Consider the following 15,698-nt stretch of genomic DNA (forward strand, 5'->3'; position numbering starts at 1 on the left):
AATAGGAAGTAATAAAGGAAGAGAGGTTCTCACATATAAATATACTATCTTAGACATCTTTTATGATTGTGTGCACTCATTAAAATATGACATGCTAAAAAGTTGATGATGGACAGGGAAGACAACGTAATGGGTTATGTTTTCTTATATCCAAAATAAATTATATTGTCATGGATCATCCAACATGTTGAGCTTGCCTTCCCCCCTCATGCTAGTGTGACGCCCCCGATTCAATCGTACACTAATCATACACGCAAACGTGTACGATCAAAATCAGGGACTCATGGAAAGATATCACAACACAACTCTACAAATAAAATAAGTCATACAAGCATCATATTACAAGCCAGGGGCCTCGAAGGCTCGAATACAAGAGCTCGATCATAGACAAGTCAGCGGAAGCAACAATATCTGAGTACAGACATAAGTTAAACAAGTTGCCTTAAGAAGGCTAGCACAAACTGGGATACAGATCGAAAGAGGCGCAGGCCTCCTGCCTGGGATCCTCCTAAACTACTCCTTGTCGTCGTCAGCGGGTTGCACGTAGTAATAGGCACCTCCAGTGTAGTAGGAGTCGTCGTCGATGGTGACGTCTGGCTCCTGGACTTCATCGTCTGGTCGCAGCAATCGGGTATAGAAAGGGGGAAAAGGGGGAACAAAGCAACCGTGAGTACTCATCCAAAGTACTCGCAAGCAAGGAGGTACACTACATATGTATGCATTGGTATCAAATGGAAAAGGGGTATCATATGTGGACTGAACTACAAAATGCCGGAATAAGAGGGGGATAGCTAGTCCTATCGAAGACTACGCTTCTGGCCACCTCCATCTTGCAGCACGTAGAAGAGAATAGATGGTAAGTTCACCAAAAAGCATCGTGTAGCATAATCGTACCCGGCGGTCCTCTCCTCGTCGCCCTGTTAGAGAGCGACCACCGGGTTGTATCTGGCACTTGGAAGGGTGTGTTTTATTAAGTATCCGGTTCTAGTTGTCATAAGGTCAAGGTACAACTCCAAGTCGTCCTGCTACCGAAGATCACGGCTATTCGAATAGATTAACTTCCCTGCAGGGGTGCACCACATTTCCCAACATGCTCGATCCTCTTTGTCTGGACACACTTTTCTGGGTCATGCCCGACCTCGGAAGATCAACATGTCGCAGCCCTACCTAGGCACAACAGAGAGGTCAGGACGCCAGTCTAAATCCTATGGCGCAGGGGTCTGGGCCCATCGCCCTTTGCACACCTGCACGTTGCGAGCGCGGCCGGAGAGCAGACCTAGCAACCTCCATTACAAAGGAAGTTGCGTTACGCGGTCCAACCTGGAGCGTCGCTCAGTCGCTGACGTCAAGAAGGCTTCGACTGATACCACGACGTCGAGTGCCCATAACTGTTCCCGCGTAGTTGGTTAGTGCGTATAGGCCAGTGGCCAGACTTAGATCAAATACCAAGATCTCGTTAAGCATGTTATCTTGAAGTAACCGCGGACGCCGACCAAGGCCAGGCCCACCATTCTCCTAGGTGGTCTCAACCTGCCATGTCGCTCCGCCACAGTGTAACAGTCGGGGGCCTTCGGGAACCCAGGCCCACCTCTACCGGGATGGAGCCACCTGCCCCTTCAGCCCCCAACATCGGAATCACTCGCGGGTACTCAACGAGCCGACTCGACTTTAGTCACCACCTGTATAGTATGTATATATGTATAAGTATATACACGTGATCACCTCCCGAGTGATCACGGCCCGATAGTATAGCATGGCAGACGGACAAGAATGTAGGGCCACTGATGATAAACTAGCATCCTATACTAAGCATGTAGGATTGCAGGTAAGGTATCAACAATTGTAGCAACAATGACAGGCTATGCATCAGGATATAGGATTAACGGAAAGCAGTAACATGCTACACTACACTAATGCAAGCAGTACAGAGAAGAGTAGGCGATATCTGGTGATCAAGGGGGGGCTTACCTGGTTGCTCTGGCAAAAGAGAGGGGTCGTCAACACCGTAGTCGTACTGGGTAGCGGCGTCAGTCTCGTAGTCTATCGGAGAGAAGAGGGGGAGAAACAATGAATATAATGCAAACAGATGCATAACGATGCATGACAAGACAAGTAGCGGTGCTACGGGTGCCCTGACGCGGGATGAGGTGATACCGGTGAAGACGGGAAACATCTGGGAATATATCCCCGGTGTTTCGCGTTTTTGGACAGATGAACCCGAGGGGAAAAGTTGCGTGTTCGCTATGCTAGGGATGCGTGGCAGACGAACGGGTTGCGTATCCGGATTCGTCTCGAAATTCTGAGCAACTTTCATGTACAAAGTATTTTCATCTGATAAACAGTTTATTTTCTATGATTTTTCAAATTTTGAAACAATTTCTTAAATTTCTGGTTTTATTTTAATTTGTTTTAATCCGAATTGATCAAGTCAGCTCTGACTAGTCAAAAGGGCAGGGTGTGGCCCATATGTCATAGGCTATACCTAACAAATAAATAAAAACTAGCTTAATTAAATGAGGGTCCACATGTCATAGGGCTAGTACCAAACCTAACTACTAATTAGCCCTAAGCTAATTTGCATAGGGTCGGCCAGAGGCACAACCAGCCCCACCGCTGTGCACATACACGCACAACCCATGGGGGCGCTCAGCCATGGCCACGGCCACATGCGAGGCTAGCGCCGGAGCAGCCAACAGCGGCAGTAACATGCGAGAAATAGCAGCATAGCAGCCGCATCAGTAGTAAGCAGCAGCAGCAGCAGCATCTATCACAGCAGCTAGCGGGAGTAGCAGCGGAGCAGCGAACAACCAAGCAGGCATGGGAGCGGGCGTCGCGAGGAAGTAGCAGCTGCAGGAGCAGCGGCAACCGAGCATCAGCTGCGGCAGCAGGAGCGGCTGTGCGGGCATGCGGGAGCGCAGCCACGGGCGGCCAGAGGCACGCGTGAGCGCGACCACGCAGTGGTGAGCGCGAGCTCCGGCGCGACGGCGTACAGGTTCTACGGCTACGGATTCAACGGGGAAAAGGGTGGGAATCGGTGGAGGTGCTCACCCCGGAGTTAATGGTGAGCTCGAGGAGGTCGGGGGCGGACCGGAGGGGCGGCACGACGGCGAGAGGCATGCGGTGGACGATGGGGAAGAAGGCTCGATCCCGACGATTGACGGCGCCCCGGCTCGAACTGGTGGCTGTAGTCGAAGTAGAGGAGCCAGGCGCGTCTCCTGGCAAGGTTTCAGCCCGCGGGGAACTCGGTGGCCATTGTAACGATGGGGCGGCGGCGATTGCGTCTTTGGGCGCGGACGAACTCGAGGGGGAGAGAGACGAGCGAGGGGAACGGGCGTGCTAGGGTTACAGGGGAAGAGTGAGGGGGTGCAGGGGCTTGCTCTTATCCCCTCCGTCAAACCGCAGGATCAACGACGCGTGTGCATCGGCGGCGGCGACGTGCGCGCTACGTCCACGACGCCTCTGGTGAACAGAGGAAGGAGATGACCGCTCTGGTGGGTTGGGTCGGTACTGTAGCTAGTGGGCTCAAGTGCACAGTGCACTTTAGCTCTTGTTCTTTTCTTATTGTTCTGTAACTTTTATTCTTTCTGTTTTGACTTTAATTTTAATAGTAAACTAGTTTTATAAAATGTGAAACTTGGTCCATAAATAGTGTTGCTAATTTAGAATCTGCCACAAAAAGGTTTGGGAGTTACTTAAATGTTTTGGAATTTTACAATTTGGAAAAGCATTTTAAGTTACTGTTTTGACCCTGTTTTAATTATTATTTTGGGCATTTAAATACTTTATAAAATGTTGGTTATTATATGTTAATTACTTACAGAATATTTGCAACCCAATGAACATTTTGTCTTTTAAATTTTGAAGAAAACAATTTGACATGCAATTTGAATTTGAATTTGAGTTTGATTTGGAACAAAGTGATGATTGGCAAACTAATTGTGACGACTTGGCAGTCATTAGCAGGGGATTACTGTAGCCTAATTATCCGGGCGTCACAAATCTCCTCCACTACAAGAAATCTCGTCTCGATATTTAAGAGGTGGAGTAAGGGGGAATATGTGGTTACGAAATTCTAACGAATCTTCTGAGTCTTGGTTTCTCTTGCCGAAGAGGTTGATCCATTACGTCGATGTCTTCATTACTCTACTTCAGATCATCATGATGAAGCCGACGTCCTTACTTTGGAATCTTCATCGTCCTACGAATGCGATAAGAGAGAAAAACTTTGGAAGAACACATCTCCACAAAGTTGGGCATCTGACGGGGAGCTCGGGGAAAAAGGACATGAATTATTTCTCAAGTTGTAACTCAGGGAATCATTGAGAGCAATATGCGATTGTACAAAAGTTTCAAACGAGTAGGCAGTCATTCGATGCCCAAAGTAGAGCGTGAAGGTGATTAGAGCGACGGGAATAAGTATTCACATGATACCAGAATTGATGATCTCTCGGAAGGTGGCTCGTGAATTACATATGAGGCCACGCGCGAGGAACAACCTTGGGATAGGGGGGTGTACATGAGAGTCAGGTTTTGATCATGTGGAACTGTGGGTTATGGGCCCACCAAGTGGGTTAAAACTAGGAAGGCGGTGACATCTTGCACGATCATGATAGCAAGGCATGTCAGAGGGTAGCACGTCAGTTATGTCGACAACAATGTCGGTACCAAGAGCGAGGGACGAAGAGAACCATTTTCCTTCTCGTTGAACGAGGCGGACCAATAGGCAAAGTTCTCATCTATCGGTGGCTACCGGAATGTCATCAACAATAGTAAGAGGGTCTTGCTGACAGAATTGTACACCGAGGTGTTTACATAAGTAGGAGAATATTACTGCTTAGATCGTATAGATCACAAGAAAGGTTAAACCAAACAATGGAAATGAAAAAAATGATTACCAGATTAAACAGAACAATGGAAAGGAAAATGTGTTTAAACACATATTTCATGGGTATATCCTTCCCAAGGACAGGCAGAGCATGATATCCGCGACATGATATAATGTAGAAAACCCTTTAGGTAAGGGGTGAGAAATTTCATGGCATTACCCATACAACGGTGTTTGGATAATTGAGGAAGAAACATTTAGCATTGGGCTTCAAATGTTCTTGTTGAAAAACGGAGTATCACAGACATGCTTCGAGGTAGCGTTGATATGGTCACTAGGTAAAGATCAGACTTTGGATACTCTAAGGATCCATCAGGAACAATTTACAAAATAAGTCTTACAATTCCCTCATGGAAGAATGGCTAACCTTGCCAAAACGGAAACTATAATAATAGGTCCTCCGGCCAGGTGTGCTAGGCATGACATCACCTTACCGGGTCACATAAAGACCGATGTTATAACTCTTGGAAATATGTTCCAATCATCATATCTGACCAAGATTCAGATCTGATTGGTGTTAGGATAACTCAGATTCAAGATGCCCGAGGAGAAAGGTGCAACACAAATTGTCGAGATGACATTGTAAGGTTCTTAGGGAAATGAACTATGGAAACGAGTTCCAAAACAAGAGGTCATCATTAAAACAGGGAGAGGGTGAGGAGATGGCTGATGGACTCGGTGACAATCCATCAAGATTTTCAAAAGATGGATCTCCCCAATTATGTGAACAAGGATATAACATTTGTCAAATCAAAATGGTATAATGATGTATACTCGAGGAAAACATACACAATTAAACATTGGTTCAAAGCAATAGGGTTGCTGGAAGTTTTGAATTCACACATCATAGTTCATTTGTCGGTATTCCGGTTAGGAACAACACGAGGACCAAGAAGGAATGGTGATGGTGATAAGTATTACTTGTATCAAGAATTCTCAGGAGGTGGTGAAATTCTCACGACATTATTGACATCAAAGATGGTAATACTCCAAGGTAAAGAAGAAGAATTGTTGGATAGCACGGATCTCCAGGTATAACACAAAACACGAACAAGTTTGTGTTGGAGGGAAAGCAATAATGTTGTCGGTGATAACACAACTCGTCGAGGGGCAAGGATGGTACTTCTCACCATGAATTCGATCGATATCTTGGAAGACCTCAGAATGTTGATGATGATCACAACTCAGTTGTCGAGAGGTTTCAAGAAGATGTAACTAATCGGCGATGACATCAAGTCAACGAAATGATGAAGCGAAAAATTATTGGAACTACGAGTTCGACTGAAAGCACAAGTGCTCCCTAGGTGCTTTTGGTAATTAATGACAACATATCTCTTGTTGGACTAACACTTTTACCTAGTATGTTTCAGATAAGTTCAACAATGAAGTGGCATGGACTAGAGGATGTGGAACCCCTTCAAAATGCTAAAGACAAAGGATTGGCTCAAGCTCCAAGCTCAAGACTCCACATTTTATATTTTAGTGATTCAAGATCACATTGAGTCTATAGGAAAAGCCAATACTATTAAGAAGGGATGAGGTGTTGCTTAATGGCTTGCTTGCTTCATAGTGCTTAGTGATATGCTCCAAAGCCCTCAACCACTCTCTCACTTCCAAATATGTCCTAAACCAAAAGTCCAACTCGGCCCCACCGCTTCTTTCTATCCGGAGCCACCGAGTTCAGTTGACATAGCCACTGCCAGAAACCCTAATCAGTTCGGTCTCACCGATGGGATCTTGGTCTCACCGAGATGGGCTTGCAAACTCTATGTTACCTGTTGCAATATTTTCGGTCCCACCGAGATATGCAATCGGCCCCACCAAGTTTTCTTGGACAACTCTCTGTTTCTCTTATTACCCAAATCGGTCCCACCGAATTTGAGTAACCGGTGAAACCGAGTTTTGGTTTTACCCTAACCCTAGCACATCGGTTCCACCGAGTTGATCTAGTCGATCCCACTGAAAATCCTAATGGTCACTAGATTTGCTAAATCGGTCTGACCGAGTCTTTCACTTCGGTCTCACCGAGATTGGTAAATTGTGTGTAACGGTTAGTTTTTGTGTGGAGGCTATATATACCCCTCCACCCACTCTTCATTCGTGGAGAGAGCCATCAGAACATACCTACACTTCCAATACACATTTTCTGAGAAAGAACCACCTACTCATGTGTTGAGGCCAAGATATTCCATTCCTACCATATGAATCTTGATCTCTAGCCTTCCCCAAGTTGCTTTCCACTCAAACCTTCTTTCCACCAAATCCATATCCTATGAGAGAGAGTTGAGTGTTGGGGAGACTATCATTTGAAGCACAAGAGCAAGGATTTCATCATGAACACACCATTTGTTACTTCTTGGAGAGTGGTGTCTCCTAGATTGGCTAGGTGTCACTTGGGAGCCTCCGACAAAGATTGTGGAGTTGAATCAAGGAGTTTGTAAGGGAAAGGAGATCGCCTACTTCGTGAAGATCTACCGCTAGTGAGGCAAGTCCTTCATGGGCGATGGCCATGATGGGATAGACAAGGTTGCTTCTTTGTGGACCCTTCGTGGGTGGAGCCCTTCGTGGACTCGTGCAACCGTTAGCCTCCATGGGTTGAAGTCTCCATCAACGTGGATGTACGATAGCACCACCTATCGGAACCACGACAAAAACATCCGTGTCTCCAATTGCGTTTGAATTCTCCAAACCCTTCCCATTACATTCTTGCAAGTTGCATGCTTTACTTTCTGCTGCTCATATACTCTTTGCATGCTTGCTTGATATGTATTGTGTTTGTTAAACTTGTGCCAAAACTCCATTTCAACTTAAAGAAGTTAAAAACTACAACTTTTAGCACTTAGTGTCTAATCACCCCCCCCCCTCTAGACACCTCTTCTTGATCCTTTCAATTGGTATCAGAGCCTTGGTCTCCATTGCCTTGGTTTAAACACCATTGGAGGAAGATGGATGAGTCTACTTTGGAGAGTCTTAGACATAGAGTGCCTATTCTTGATGGAGAATATTTTCATGAGTGGAAAAATGAAATGCTTGAGATTTTCAATGAATATCACTTGAACAAGTATATTGCTAGCCCTTGTGCACCTCATGTTGATCCCATGCATCCTACCCTTGATGAGTCAATTGACATGATTCACAATCTTAGAACTGTCAATCTTATCGCTAGAGGCTTGCCTAGAAACTTGATTGGATGTTTGCCGACTCTTAAGTGTGCCTACACCATATGGAAATTTCTTGAGGAACTCTTTCCAAATTATTCCTTGAAAGATCTAGATGAAATTCTCCATAAGTCTATTGCCTTGATTAAGATGAGTTCCAATGATTCCAAATTTGGTGACTACTTAATTGAGCTTACCAATATTACAAGTGCCAAAGGAGATGTTGGAATCATTAGCAATATCATTTCTAGAGCCATTAGAATTCATAAAGATAACTATAGAAATGATCATTTATCTAATGAATTGCCCTCTCTAGGAATTGATCAATCACAAGATGATGTTGAACATGAATACTCGGATGATGATGATAGTGACTATGATCTCGATGATGCGATGAGACACTTTGGTCTTATGGCAAATCTTCGCGGCTACATGGCTGGAGGAAAGGAATGGGTCATTGATAGTGGATGTACTGATCATATGACCGGAGATAAAGACATGTTCCGTGAGCTTGCTGAAAATGACGGCCCTCGAAAGTATGTCACTTTTGGTGATAATTCAAAGGGTAAGGTGGTTGGCCTTGGTAAGGTGGCCATCTCACATGATAGCTCCATACAAAATGTCATGCTCGTTGAATCTCTTGGCTACAACTTACTGTCAGTATCTAGACTTGCTGATTTCGGTTTCAATGTCCTATTTACTGAATTACACTGCCAAGTGTTTTGTAGAGATAATCATAAAATGGTCTTTACCGGTATACGTAGAGGAGATCTTTACATTGTTGATTTCACTAAAAAGGCTCAACCTAAAACTTGCTTAATTGCTAAATCTTCTAAAGGCTAGTTGTGGCATAGAAGGCTAGGCCATGTGGGCATGCGAAACCTTGACAAACTCATTAAAGGAAATCATATCCTTGGCGTTAACGATGTCATATTTGACAAGGATAGACTTTGTAGTGCTTGTCAAGCAGGGAAACCAGTTGGAGGAAGTCATCGCGCTAAGAACATCATGACCACAAGAAGACCACTCGAGCTACTTCACATGGATCTCTTTGGTCCAAATGCCTACAAGAGTCTCGGTGGTAAGTCATTTGGTCTAGTCATAGTTGATGATTTTTCAAGATTTACGTGGGTGTTCTTTCTTGATGACAAATCGTAGGTCCAAAATATCTTCAAAATTTTTGCTAGGAAGGCCCAAAATCAATTTGACGTGAAGATCAAGAAGGTTCGGAGCGACAACGGAACGGAGTTCAAGAACGCAAATGTGGACACCTTTCTTGACGAAGAAGGGATCTCACATGAGTTCTACACCTCAACAAAATGGAGTTGTTGAGAGGAAGAACCGGACTCTTATCGAGATGGCGAGAACGATGCTTGATGAGTACAAGACGCCAAAACACTTTTGGGCGGAAGCGGTTGAGACAACTTGTCATGCAACAAATCGGTTGTATCTTCACAAACTACTCGGCAAGACGGCATACGAGCTCCTCACCGGTAACAAACCCCAAGTTGGATACTTTCGAGTATTCGGCTCAAAGTGCTCCATTCTTGATAAGCATCGTCGTTCTAAATTTGCTCCTAAGTCTCATGAAGATTTCCTACTTGGTTATGGCTCAAATTCTCACACATACCGTGTCTACAACAATTTCACCCGAAAGGTTGAAGAAACGGTAGATGTGAAGTTTGATGAATTTAACGGCTTGCAAGTAGAGCAATTGCCAATTGATGTAGGAGATAAAGATCCCTCGGAAGCAATCCAAGACTTGCCTATCGGCAAGATTCGTCCAATGGAGGTGAAGGAGAGTACCTCGTCCATCCAAGTGGAAGCTTCTACCTCATGACAAGGTGAACCAAGAGTTGATACGGAAGCATCCATGAGTGGGACACACCACGAAGAAGAAAACGAGGAAGTGCACCAAGACGAACGTCAACAACCTCCCTCTCCACCACGATAAGAGAACGACAACGCCAACAATGAAGAAGGCCAAGAAGAAGAACAAGATGAAGAAGATGTTCAACAAAGACCCAAGCAAAAGCTTTCACGAGTTCGAGCAAGAATTGTTAAAGATCATCCCGTGGAGCAAATCTACAATGATATCCAAACCGGGAGAATCACTCGCTCAAAAACTCGTTTAGCTAACTTTTGTGAACACTATTCATTCATCTCTCGCATTGAACCTATGAAGGTTGAAGAAGCATTGGAAGATCCGGATTGGATAAACGCTATGCATGAAGAGCTACACAGCTTTGAGAGAAATCAAGTGTGGACATTGGTTGAAAAGCCCGACAACAACCACAACATCATCGGTACCAAATGGGTATTTTGCAACAAGCAAGATGAAGATGGACAAGTGGTTCGCAACAAAGCGTGTCTCGTCGCTCAAGGCTACACACAAGTCGAAGGTATGGACTATGGTGAGACATATGCTCCCGTTGCTAGACTTGAGTCCATTCGCATCTTACTTGCTTATGCTAATCACCACGATATCACTTTGTACCAAATGGACATTAAAAGTGCTTTTCTAAATGGTGAAATTGAAGAGGAAGTTTATGTTAAGCAACCTCCCGGCTTTGTCAACCCCAAGAAACCTAATCATGTTTACAAACTTCACAAAGCCCTTTATGGTCTTAAACAAGCTCCTAGAGCATGGTATAAATGCTTGACCAAGTTCCTTATTGAAAAAGGCTTTGAAATTGGAAAAATAGATTCTACTCTTTTTACTAAAAGGGTTAATGGAGAACTATTTATATGCCAAATTTATGTTGATGATATTATATTTGGATCAACTAACCCTCATTTTAGTGAAAAGTTTGGGAAGCTAATGTCGGAGAAGTTTGAGATGTCTATGATGAGTGAACTCAAATTCTTTCTTGGTTTGCAAATCAAGCAAACTAAGGAAGGCACCTTTGTCTCTCAAACAAAGTACACCAAGGACTTATTCAAGAAGTTCAATATGCAAGAATGCAAAGGTATGACTACACCCATGCCTACTAGTGGACACCTTGATTTGACCAAAGATGGTGAACCAGTTGATCAAAAGGTTTATCGCTCTATGATTGGTTCATTGTTATATCTATGTGCTTCACGTCCCGATATCATGCTAAGTGTGTGCATGTGTGCACGATATCAAGCTGCTCCTAAGGAATGTCATCTTAAGGCCGTGAAAAGGATAGTGAGATACTTAATACATACACCAAATTTTGGCATTTGGTATCCAAAGAGGGCTTACTTTGATCTTGTTGGCTACTCCGATTCGGACTATGCCGGTGACAAGGTTGATAGAAAGTCCACTTTGGGTACTTGTCAATTCCTTGGTAGATCTCTTGTGTCTTGGTCTTCCAAGAAACAAAACTCGGTATCCTTATCCACCGCCGAAGCGGAATACATTGCCGCTGGTTCATGTTGTGCTCAATTACTTTGGATGACCCAAACTCTTAAAGATTATGGGATATATGTGAAACATGTTCCATTACTTTGTGACAATGAAAGTGCTATCAAGATTTCTCACAATCCCGTGCAACACTCTCGAACTAAGCATATCGAAGTTCGTCATCACTTCATTCGAGACAATGTTGCTAAGGGTGACATAAACCTTAAGCATGTTCGCACCGATAAGCAATTAGCGGATATATTCACCAAACCACTTGATGAGAAAGTGTTTTGCAGGTTAAGAGGTGAATTGAACATCATTGGATACATGCAAGACTTGAGCTTACAACTAATCTCTTGATATTTCTCCTATGACGATTATCTTATGTTTTGAAAATTTGCATCTTGCATGTTATCTAACCTTGTAGGTACTTGGATGAATCTAATTCTATCAGATTGCAATTCACTCACATCTTGAGAAATCTCTACATCATCAAGTCTCTACACAATGGTGGTTGATGGCAAGGAAGCACGCAACCTTTCAAACATATCCTTTGACAAATTCTATGTTGAGTTTTGACGGTGTCCTGGACTAGGGGGTACTCACCACGTCGTCTCCCGATCTATTAGATTGGGCCGAGGACCCCCGTGGCCGTATACTCATGGGCTAGTTCGGACGGCTACCGCATACAAGGAAGATTCCACAAGACTTGGCGATCAAGACAAGGACTTCTCCCCACCGGCGTATTCGGCTAGGACTCTTGTTATCCTAGGCCTCCGGTGCATTATATAAACCGAGGCCAGGCTAGTCGATAGATATACACTATATACAACAATCATACCATAGGCTAGCTTCTAGGGTTTAGCCTCCTTGATCTCGTGGTAGATCTACTCTTGTACTACCCATATCATCAATATTAATCGAGCAGGACGTAGGGTTTTACCACCATCAAGAGGGCCCGAACCTGGGTAAAACTTCGTGTCCCCTGCCTCCTGTTACCATCGATCCAAGACGCACAGTTTGGGACCCCCTACCCGAGATCCGCCGGTTTTGACACCGACATTGGTGCTTTCATTGAGAGTTCCGCTGTGTGATCGACAAAAGGATCGATGGCTCGCCTGCAGATCAACTACGACTTCGGCATCTTCGTCACCAGCTCGACTGGTCACCTTGGTTCGACCAAGAACTGCGCCCCGTGTTCGGATCACCATGTTCGGACGAGGGCCTTCATCAACACCAACTCCGATCTTTATCAAGATCATGGAGGAATCGTCCATGGAGCTCGGGGGCTCAACGTCAACATTGCCCTCGGGCGACCGTGCTGTTTTTCCAGACAGCGAACGCGTATCCGCTGCCACCGCCTCCTCGAGCATCGCTTTAACGATCGCTTTGGTGGAATTCTGCGGAATCGAGTCGACAACAACCCTGGAAAATTTCGTCGAGTTCCGATGGAGGAATCTCTGGCAATCTATGATATACCGGAGCCCTGTCAAATCTGGACGGGAATCTGGACGAGTTTAGGGCGTGGTGCCCAGCTTCTAGCTCGGACGCCCTTTCAAAGATCCAACCCTTGATCGGCTGCGGAATTCCTATATCTACCACCTCTCAAAATTTCAGCTCGATCCGACCGTCCAAACTCCGGGAACCTTCCGATTAGTGCATCACTTTTCGGATCTGTTTTCTGCGCGAAAACGAATCCGACCCGAGTTCGTCTTTTTTATGAACAGGATTTCGGACATCTCTTTTGAAGGAAGTTTTGTATGGGGTATTGTGTTTTGTTCCCGAACACATCCCACTAACTTTAAAATCTTTTGAAGATGATCTTCAATATCATGCTGGTGTCAGACCAGTCCGGTAATATTGCTCCACGGTTGCCGACCTGTGCTAGACACATCGTCACTTTATTGAGCCGAGCTCAACTTCTTCGGATCATCACCTCGGCAAGCTGAACAACAGTTCGACATTGCAAAGAATAAATCATCATCAACATCGCCGCCCCACGGGTTACACGAAGCGGGCACACTGGCATCGCCGCACGGTCACTTCATCAAGCCCGCATTGACCACGTCACGACCTGCATCAGCAGGGCCGCACTATTGCTCCTCCAAGCCGGTGTCCATCACGCCGAACTACTTCGACATCTCGGCTGGACCGGGGGCTTCATCATCTCTTCATCAACCTACTCCGGTAACGGGTGTACGGATCGAGTCCCAATTTTGGGAATCACCTTCCTTCGGATTGCTACAACAAATAAACCAGGTGCTATTAATCCTAGTATTTTTTGCTTGTTTGGGTTCAATTTTTCCCAAGGAATTATTACTCTGGTTTGTCCATCATATGTACACAGGTCTATCAAATGATGGCCGCATTAACGACGGTCGCATGGTGGTCCGGTTAGTCTCCGTACATAGTCCGGCGAATGCCACATCCGGAACTCGGACCGACCTGTGAATTCAGGCTTTGCCACGCCCTTACCGCATCACGCCGACGCCCTGCATCGACTTGACTTCGGCGCCAGGCCATATTTCTTTTATTACTCACTTTGCATAAATTATTTATTATGCAACGATTTTTTTAATTGCCATTATTACTATTATCTCCGGTTTGCACTATTTTTTGTGCATAGGAAAATGATCCGGGGACTTCGGCGTCACTCTGCCGGTCTGCATTGATCGTGCTATGTCACCACTTCGGCATGTCAAGCTCTCCGCTCCGCCACCTCGGGACCGGCTTGAGGGATGGAACCTTGCCCCGCATCAAGCTCGGACCGCGTCATCAATACCGAACACATTAACCAACTAAGTCGCTTTCATGCTCAAAGCTTTAATTTCTAACTTGCGTTCGGTTCGACCAAGCATTATACTTTTTTGGAAAAAAGTTGCTTCTAAAAAATTTCCTTGTCCAAACTTTGTTTGTGACGCATAAATTCAAATACCCCGTTTACTTGGGGGCTTCCTTTATGAAGCTTTTCCTGTTGCATATGATTATACTTGTACGGCTTCGTTCCTTGTTCGTGTATTACGCCACAATATGCACCACGTTGACTTAAGCGATTTGTAAGCTGGGTTGCCTCGCTCCTGTGTTTACCCCTACGTTCCCGATTGTTCGGCTAGGGAGTAAAGGGAGCACCTCTGCGATTGTCACGGTCGGGTCACCCGAGCCGGACCTCAGACTAGGTGAAGCCGAAAGCTAGCGCTCTTATAGTTATTCAATGATGGTCGGCACACAACGGAACTCATGAGTACAAAAAATCTATTGCACAAGTCTCATAGTAACAATGAGCACCGAAGAAAGGTATCGGTGGGGGTACTATTTTCTTCGAAGATGCTTCTTACTCTTCGCAGTAATATAGCATAAGTTCCCTGAGCGCACTTTGTCTGTTACAGCCTTATGGCCTGATTGCCTGGTTATTGGAAACACCGTCGATATTCTCGACCGATGGAGTACATAACACTTTTCGGTCCTTAACCGAAGAGGGAGAAGCCGACGGTCGGTTAAGACGCGTTTAAAGTTCGGTTGAACATAGATATGATATAAGTACTTCAGTACATGCAATCATTCTTCTACCCAAGTCACTTGGGGGCTCTTAAGTTTATTTGAGCCGTTTTATAATAAGTGTTCTTCTTCTCAGTCGTTGCAAAGTTCTATTATTATTATTTATCACTCCTTTTTTCGACGTGAGTGTGCGGTCACTAGCCGGGGAGCCTAATTTCTCTCTCAAAGCCGCTAGAGTTTAGTTTGCTAAACTGGCCTAATGAGAAGTACTCCGCCCTCGGGATAGGAGGTTGAAGCCGTAGGCTGACCCGCTCGAAGTCTTGAGATAGGATGTGTCATGTTAAAGGACGACAGAAGCACTTCTTTTTTCTAAGACCAATTTTCGGATTGGCACCGAACACTTGATCTTGTTCGGACGTCATGTTTTTACTGACGTTTCTTGGTTTTCCAAGCTTTTTCGCAATTTTAAACTATTTGTGCTTTTCCAGCATTAGTCTCGCAGTGCAACGCCGGACACCTTTAGGGATTCGGCAAAAACATTCTCAGATATTGCTATATATGCATCGGTTTCGAATTGTGTCTTCGGTTAATAGTTGGGTTGCCCAGCTCCTGCACTTGCTTCCTATGTTCCGTTTTGTTCGGCTAGGCGTGCAAAGGGAGAACCACTGCGATTGTGCTTCCAGCTCACATGGTTAAGCACCTTAGTGGAGAAAGCCAAAAACTGACTGTCACAATAAGCGTAAACTGGTCAGCGATCCGATGACTATGACGGGCCATTCATAACATTGGC

General features: G+C 45.0%; 1 long non-coding RNA gene across 1 annotated transcript; it reads right to left on the bottom strand.

The window, feature by feature from the left end:
* Window positions 1–292: 292 nt before the first annotated feature.
* LOC147965473 (uncharacterized) lies at window positions 293–3,548 on the bottom strand. The gene is made up of 3 exons (XR_015608349.1): window positions 3,049–3,548; window positions 1,969–2,040; window positions 293–614 (listed from the first exon to the last, which is right to left on the bottom strand). It is a non-coding gene; the product is annotated as an uncharacterized LOC147965473 (long non-coding RNA).
* Window positions 3,549–15,698: the final 12,150 nt, after the last annotated feature.

Source organism: Triticum urartu, chromosome 6A (genome assembly GCF_056163025.1).
Source record: "Triticum urartu cultivar PI428250 chromosome 6A, HENAU_Tu73, whole genome shotgun sequence".
NCBI lineage: Eukaryota > Viridiplantae > Streptophyta > Magnoliopsida > Poales > Poaceae > Triticum > Triticum urartu.